Source organism: Taudactylus pleione, unplaced genomic scaffold (assembly GCF_031769625.1).
Source record: "Taudactylus pleione unplaced genomic scaffold, aTauple2 ptg001314l, whole genome shotgun sequence".
Taxonomy (NCBI): Eukaryota; Metazoa; Chordata; class Amphibia; order Anura; family Myobatrachidae; genus Taudactylus; species Taudactylus pleione.
In genome coordinates, this window is record NW_028285714.1 from 12520222 (window position 1) to 12529735 (window position 9514).

Below are 9514 nucleotides of genomic sequence, written 5' to 3' on the forward strand. Positions count from 1 at the left end.
ATCAGTACTACCAGGGATTAGTTACAAGCTGCTATTTGATATTTAGTCACTGTGCTGTTTAAATAACTCACGACATTTGTTACAGTATCATTTATTGTTGATCATTTTAAAATGCATATTTTATAGTAGTGTCTCATTGGCCAATGATGTATGTTGTTTATATGTTCATTATACATTTTAGTAAATAAAAGGTAACATTTTTACCTGACATAACCGAATATCATTGTATCCATTCAATCTCAATTTAGTTGCCGGTGTCCCACAGTACTGTAATTTTTTATTTCCTATATCCCAGCATGTCTTCATATGTGGAGGCAATTTCTCAAACTACCCCTTTATGAAAGGACAATCATTAATCCTGCTGCATCTTTTAGCAGAGCAATAGTGGTGATTATATGCAAATGCTTCTTTCTGCCTTCTCTCTTGTACTGTACTAGCTTGCACCTCAATGTGCAAATGCTGTAACTCACTTTCAGCATGCTGCAACAACACCGGTTATATGAGACACTCCACCGTAAGCACACCAATGTGTGCATCATCAATATTTGCATTTGCCCTATGGCAGGATCATTGCCTTGGTCTGAACATGACCTCTGTGGCTGCAGCTCTGTTTCTTTAAAAATAACCCACTTTCAATGACACTCCTCAACAATCACATGACATGTCAATGTGACAGATGTTTTTGTATGGACTTCAGGCCACTTCCCAGCCATCAGCCAGGAACACCCAATGTTTTCCCTTGCCATCTTTGATACCAGCAGCCCCATATGCAATATCACGATTGAGCATACGCTCAGAATAAAGCATGTGTCATAGGGGATTCCTGGTTTTTCATAGGCGTTTCATGAGCAGTAGCAAATAATTGTTCAACTATTTTACATCAGCATTATGTGCACTTACCGTGCACTTCTGAATCAGGCCCTAAGAGTATTGTGTTAGCAGTTTTAATAGCGATCTTCTATTTTCTCCTAAATATTTTCTCCTGTCGCTGAATAACCTCAATTCTACTCACCATCAAAGCTAATTGATTCAACACATCCTCTGTACTGCCACTTGTTTGATTGCAACATATTGAAAACCTCTTCCCAACACTGTTCATGCGATTAAATATAAATTATAGTACAGTTATCAAATTGAATTTATTAGGATCATTTCTTTTGATCATAGACTGCCATCTGCCTGAAAGGTTAAAATCTTTTAACCTTCATCTCCTTACTCTGAACACTTTAGGCCCTCCTGGACCCCTTCCTTCCCTTCTGCAAATTTCCGCACCGCCTTTAACTTCCCCTCTATCTCTCCTCATGTTAAAAACAAAAAACTAGTGTCAGTACTTTCACTGTGTATTTTTGTTTTTACTATAATAGTGTACATATAACTATGTATTTTTATTTTGAATACTACCATTCCTGGTATTACCTTTGTTATATGTTTCTGAATTTTGAATAAAACTGATTGTAAAAGAAAATAATCTTCCACTGAAATTGTATAATAATGAAAATAAAAGTAAAAAAAAATTCTGAATAAATAAAACATAGGTAACATCTCTGAATCAAAACCTAAAATAAACCATAAAATAAAAAAATAAGAAAACATGCACCATACTTCTCACTTAAAGGGCTCTTGCAATGCATTTCCCGATGCAACTGACCACTTCCTCCGGCACATTATGTATTAGAAATTAGGGCCATCAATTATTTAGGGTTTGCACGCTTTTCTGGGTATAACATATCTATCATATCATTTTTGGGGGTCCCTAGTCCAGCGTCAGAGAGGAACTGATCAGTCTAGGCTTTCTGCCAATCTTTTCTCCTTCAAGTGGTCCCTGAAATACCCACCCCTTTACCAGTACCTACCCCGCCCCTCTACCTATTACATTTCCTATCACTTGTCTCTATTCTTTTCTGCCTGTGTCTCTTAATGTTTTCCTATGTCACTCTGCCCTCTCCCTCTAGAAAGTTAGCTCTTATTAAAAGGTCCATTTGATCCTTATGCCTCATGTCTGTAGTGTACCCCTGTGTCTACTAATTTACACACTGTCCATCATGTTTTATGTCTACAGTATGACTGTATAAACATAAGGAGTTGTATGATTTGCACATACTCTGAATTGTGTGATTATCTCTGCTCAGAACTTGCACATACCATGTCTTGATACTCATCTGTCCTCACATGACTGCTACATTCATGTTTCTATTGTTTTATTCTGTGTAATTGTTTCATTTACAATCTGTGCTGTGGACCTTGTAAGATCTTAAAAAAATATTTTGATAATGATGATGATAAAGGCATTGATGAGGTATTTCAAATCCAGCATACTCTATTGCTCTAATGTCTCCATACTAAGTGTCAAAGGAATAGAAGTTTGCTATCCTACACTGAAATGTATCTTTGTGCTACTAAATAGTAGTATTGTGGGAAATTATCATAATTTAAAAAGATTTCTTTTTATTGGTATATTGTTTCCAAAAGGAATAATATTCCATTGAATTGAAAAAAATGTTTATATTAATATAAGGATGAGGAGTGCCACCATCTTTAAACATTTAGAACAGAGATGTAAATGTGAAATGGTAAGTTGTTATATAGGTAATGAGATGGGTAGTCTACACCAAAGATACAGTATTACAAGAATTTATCAAGAAAGCTGTGTACACTTTTACTTCTTTTAAAAGGTGCACTTTTAGCTGAAGATGTATACAGACCCTGTGTTTTGGTTTTGGCAAAACCATCCTTAGAGGTTTTGGTTCTGTTTTGGTTTTGGATTTCTTTAAAATTGAAAATGGAGCTAAAATCATGCAATTTGAACCTGTTTTGTTCCTACAGTATTATTATCATCAATAACATTATTTTACAGTCAGTTTTGACCACTTTACAGCTCACAATACTTTTTTCACCCAAATTGGCCAAAGGCTGCAGAAAACTAGTTGGCTATTGTAAACAACAGAGCAGTGGAATGAACTCATGGTAGTTTTAAAAAAATACAGCACATATAGGAAACATAGTGCCACTGTAGTGGGAGACAGGATAGCAGTTTAAAGAAACTATACAATGCTTTAGAATGTTTTCATTAATTAAGAGGCCCAAGACCAACACAACTAAATGGAGGTGTAGTATTTAGTGGAAGACAGGTAAAGGATTGATTGATTGATTGATTGATTGATTGATTGATTGATTATAGTACTAATATTACTATTAAAAAATTTGGAGACATTGTAAAAACACTATTTTAAAAAAATCATCCAAAATCCCAATGAGGGCTTGCATTTGTATATTCATTATAGTTGTGCCAAGCTTTAATGGCAGTCATGGAACAGCAGGGATACTTTATCAAGTAATTAAAAGAAGATATGTAGTTCTAGGGAAAAAAATAAATAATATTTTTCATTTTTAAACTAAAAATATAACAAATAGTCTAACAGGTTCTCACACAAATGTATGTATTTACCGTCTTTGCAGAAATTCAGCTTTGCGGACAACAGGCCGTACCAAGTTAACTTGCACAGTTATTTGTCACCAGATCTTTGCATAATGTTTAGGCCCCACATGCTTGCTTCTGGAATACAATCTTGACATTGCCTCTTTAATCAGGATCTCCTTCTCCCTCTTGGTGATATATGTTACTTGTCAGAAAGAAATGTCAGAAACACTTGTTTCTGTATTGCTGAGTTCTCCAGTTCTGGTAGCCACATTTGGAGAGGTGTTTGTGGTAGAGAAGGTGGCACAGCAGCACCATCTGCAGCTAAATCTTGTGGCTCTAGTACATCCTTCTGAATTAGCCTGTGTGTTTTGGAGATTCCCATCTTTTCTAGGCCAAATTAACCACTTTAAATAACATCTTCATTCCAAATGGATGATATTTGTTTATGACAATCTAGAACATTGGGAGGACTCTGTCCTCTTTTGGGAAACTTCAAAAGTGGTGATGCAGGGCCATATTTTAGCTTATCAGGCTGGGAAGAGAGAGGAATATTGTAGTAAATATGATGTCTTGCATAGTGCTATGCAAATGACTTATGTTATCTATGAGATTGATCCCTCAGATAACGACTTCGAGGTTTATAAACAACATCCTCAGTTGCTGGAGAGTTTCCTGTTGACCAATGCTTGGAAACAAACAGATTATTCCAAAAATCACTATTATAGATCTGGGTTTTATTGGCTAATATGGCTAAATTGCAATGTCCTCGCCAATCTATCAGGGCATTACGTAATCCTACTACATCTGACCATGTGGTATCCACTCCTGATATATTATCTACATTTCAACGTTATTATCAGTCTTTGTCTTCAGAACTTCCTGGTTTACATTGGGACCTGTTGAATGAGGCCAGGATACCAAAACTTACTTCTGCCAAGAGAGAGATATTACAGAGTCTGAGATCTCATAGGATATTTTCCATCTCCATAATAATAAATCTCCAGGCACTGATGGTTTTTCAGGGGAATATTATAAGATGTTGCAGCCACAATTAGTCCCATTCCTCATGAATCTGTATTAGGGTATATTGGATGGCCATCTCCATTTTCCAACTTTTAATACACTATAGTTATACTGAAACCTTCTAAAGATCCAGCATTGGTTGCATCTTATAGACCTATTATACTTTTGAATCAAGACTTTAAAATATTGATCAAAATAATGGCCAATCGCTTCTAATTATTTTCATCTTGTATTCTAACACACCATCAATTGGGTTTTACATGTGGTAGATTTTCTATAAAAAGGGTTAGAATGGCTCTGGCAACTGTTTTGTCACATTCACTTTCCCCACACCCTTTGGGAGCAATGCTTTTGAGCTCAGATGTGGAAAAGGCATTTGACACAGTGCCTTGGGGTCATTAGCTTAAAATCTTTGAGATACTTCAATTTGGTAGGCTTTTCTCTGATTTGTTTTCCTTTTTATATTTTTCACTGACCACTACATTGATAATTAATGGCACCTGTAGTTCCCCCATTACAATGATGAGGGGCACTCAACAAGGATTCCCTCTCTTGCCAATGTTATTTACTATAGCATTGGACCTCTTATAGCACAGCCCTGGCCATATTTTAAAGGTATTCTGGAGGGTTCCCAGGAGTTTAAAGTCAACGCTGTTGCTGATGATTTATTACTTTATATTACAGATCAAGAACAGACTGTACCCACAATATTGGATAAATTGTCAGACTATGTTAAAGTTTCTGGCTTTAGTATTAATTCAGATAAGTCAGAGGCACTGTATTTGGGATCCATGGTGAAGTCACATTGGGGTGACTCTTATCCAGTGGTGTGGGTTTCTACTTCTCTTAGATATTTAATTGAATTACCACATTATATTGGGGACTTATATGATCTTAATATGAGGTCGCTTATTCGAGATGTAGTGGATGAACTGTCCCGATGGCATCACATTTTGTTGTTCTATTTAGGTAGGAAAATTATCTCCTTCCTTAAACTCCTCTATCCCTTACAGATATTTCCAATTCTACTCTCACAGGCAGATGAAAGGTTTTTGTATAAAACATTTCAAGACTTTATCTGGAAGGATATACATCCTAGAATAAGCTTGCAGAAGCTCCAACAAACCCGGGTAAATGGGGGGTTAAACTATAAAATTTAAAATTATATGGTCTTGCTGGAGTTTTGAGATACATATGGGACTGGATGCATGGAACAAACCTATATACTGATTCAAAACTGGATCATTCTTTTCTACCTGACCAGCACCTTCTGGTGTTTCTCCATTCCAATAAAGAAGAATTATCTGAGGATAGTATTAATAACCCCCTACTTATGGTTGCGTGGAGAGTTTGGCACTTTACAAGTAAGCAAAGGAATTTAAATTGTGACCATTCACTCTTTCATCCATTACTTTTAAATCATGAATATCTAAAGGGGGAGACCTCTGTGCCTTTCTCGTCATGGCCTGACAAGGTCACTCCTTACATCTTACATTGGTGACACTGAAAACTTGAGTAAAGAAAAAGAAGACTTTTTGCTGGGGGCACTCTTATTGGAAGGTGAAAGGTTCAAAATATATTAAAATTTAATTTATATTTGTATACTGGTAAAAAATTAGGGTGTCACAAAACACATAACGTGCACACAAACAATACAAAAAATTCATAAGTGAGTATGCAGACTCATGAACTGTACATATGTGGGAAAATTCACATTCACATGTCAATAAGAAAATTTCTTTCTAAGTAGTCATTAGAGGAAAAAATCCCATTATATATGTGAGCAAAAATAATTTTATTGATTGGTCTCGGAGAATTATTATTATTTTTTTTTTGTAACAAAGCAACCTGTATAAAATAAGTCTTGTAGCTGTGCAGACAATATTCACAAAGATTGGTTATTTTAAGTGTTAAGTATTGCTGATACTAGATCATCCACACAGTATCATATCTTTTATGAAGTATCCGAACAGGGTCCTGCTTAAGTCCAAGAGTGTTTAAAACAGTTTGGGATGTACACATTCAAAGATTAATAAACATTATGCACCCCCCTTTTTTAACAGTATACAAATGAAAGTAACATTTTAATATATTTTGAATCTTTCATCTTCTGATAAGTGTGCCCCCAGCAAAGAGTCTTCTTTTTCTTTACTCAATTTTGCACTTTTTCTGACTCTGGGGAGCACAACCAACCTGCTATATGTATGCAATATTTTGCATCAACATCTGACTAAGTTGGTCTCTGATCATTTCCACCATCCTCAATCCAGTCATTGCAGACGACTCAGGGATGGTAAACCTTCTGGTTATCCTGTGCTAGATCTAAAACTCTGTGCTTTCTAGTTGACACTGAAATTTTGGCCTTATCAAATGGCAGAGTTAGTGGATAAATTTGGAGTACCTCAATCCCACTCTCTGGCACTATATCAGGCACAAAACACTATGATACAGACTTTTTCCTAAGAAGATTGGTCCAACTCTTTAGATCTATTATTAAGTAGACATAAGGGGGGGATGGGGAGGGGGTTATTTCTCTCCATTATAAAATTCTTCAGATTCCCTTAGACCATTATAAAATATCTACAGGGTTGTCTACCTGGTGTACTGTATTCCCCCATATTATCATGGAAGGCGTGTTACGCTTATTCCTCTATTCTCAATCAGTACTCTCATCCAGCATGTATAAAGAAATATTCTATAACATTTATCACAATGGGTATCTTTCCCCCAACTGCATATTCCTGATGGGATTGTCCATACTAGTGTTTGTCTTAAGTGTGGGGCTTCTGATGCAACCTTTATACATTGTATGTGGGACTGCCTCTTTATCCATAGATTTTGGTCATTCGTCAATAGATATGCATCTAGGTATCTGGTTAATTATCTTCCTCTATCGGCGGAATGGTTTGAATTTGGGTATTCTGCCACCATCTGTTCCGGGTAGGGGAGATAGTAAAAAACTATTATTAGCTATATCAGCAGTGGCTCCTAAATGTATATTACAGATGTGGACCCCTGCAGATTCCCCATCCTTTTATTTGTTCCAGGCTAAACAATTGTTTGCCTTCCAAATGGATTGGCTAGAGACCACTCTTTATAAAGAGACTAAAATGGCTTCTTTTTTCCAGCTATGGGTGGGTTTTATGGTTTTATTGATTCCTTTATGTTGGCCCTAAAACGCCAACTACATTTGTGTTTCCGTAGTATTTTCTGGTATGAAACCCGAATTTTACTGCATGATCTGCCCACTTTTTTGTCTGTTACAGGCTGAGGTGGGATCTGTTTTATTTTGGGTCTCCTTTCCTCTATTTTATTGGTGACTGTTTTGATTAGGGGGTGTGCCTGCCATATTTAGACTGTATCTATACTGTTATTGGGTTTTTGCTCTATTTGTTATTTATTTAGTTTTATGATATATGATGTGCAATGTGTTATTGCTCTGATGAATAAAATAAATGTTTAAAAGCATGTTTTGTTTTGAATTACATATTTTGTAGATGTGGTGGATCTTAGGGCTGAAAAGAGACAGGTAGTAGTCTCTGAACTAAACCACATTTCCATAGGACTGGCTGGAATACAGCGAATCAATATATTCTGCCATTGATTAGTTTTTAAACTGATTAATGTTAGTGTTACTTTTCTACAATATTCTTTTTTGACAAAACATTTTAAAAACCATATCCCAAAAAGATTAATTATTGATTGTTAAAATATTTTAATAAAATACTCCATATCTAAACATCTTTTTATTTCAGTTCATATAATTAAGACCAAATACTGTATTTACAGTTCTCTCTCTCTCTCTCTCTCTCTCTCTCTCCCCCTCTCTCTCTCTCTCTCTCTATATATATATATATATATATATATATATATTATATATATATATATAACATTAAAAAATAAAAACAGAATACTCAGCACTCACCATTGTTAAATCACTCACCAAATACGTAAATAATGGGGTTTTGGTTCATGGATTGATCAATGCATTTAAGCCTGCAGCTCACATCATGGGATCCTATTTCTCTGCAGATCCTACACTATCCGTCATTCTTGGGGAAACTGGTAGCTGCTATAACAGAGTTTAAACTGATAAAATGTTAAATGGCTAAAAGCTCACCTGCCAACTAACTTATGACTTTTAAAGGCAAGACAGTCACCAAACATAGCTTTTATAACACTACCAAAAAGGCAGCTGACACAGGTTAATATAAATGAGCTTGCACAGGGGTGCATGACATGAGAAAGCTGTGATCACAAAAAGGTTGATTAAAAATTAACCAAATAAACAATATATATATATATATATATATATATATATATATATATATGTATATATATATAGCGAGAGAGTGAGAGAGTCACTGTAAATATAGGACTTATTATTTATATGAAATGAAAGACAAATAAATTCTTGCATATAGATTTATTGTATACACCAATTATTTCTATCTATGTCTAGGTAATGTATAATTATACAATGTTTAATCACATGTTATAATTCATCAAAACACTGAATGTAATGTGTCATAAATGAGTTGTGGACAATAATTATTTAGTTTAATGTTAGAATGGGTCATAATTGGTTTAATTTAATTGCAACTTAAAAATAGAACATCTTCTTTTCAAATAAGATAAGTGAACAGGGATACTCAAAGAGTTTCCAGATGCAGGAGGTATTTTTGTTAATTATTTGATTTCAAGCAGACATCTGTTTGTGATTGCATTCACATGTCTATCCAATGTCCCATGTAGCCTTATCTATGTGATTGGCATGGCTTTCAGTTCTTTTGATTGTTATGAATGTCCGCAGTTGTTCACAGATTGGTTCAGTATGTACATTTGAGGTTTTGCATCCAGATATGAATCAGGCCCTCAGTGCCCCTCCTTGCACTTTTATCCCCTGTGCAGCATTATGGTACATGATGCCGGCAGTTATGTTGAGGGTCACAAACCATTACATAACTATGGGGACCGGGGAACAAGAGGATTTCCTTATTAAAAGATGGGGGATGCAGCAGGACATCACGTTCACATGGTACGAGTATTTTACCATCTTAGCTAAAGCCCAGC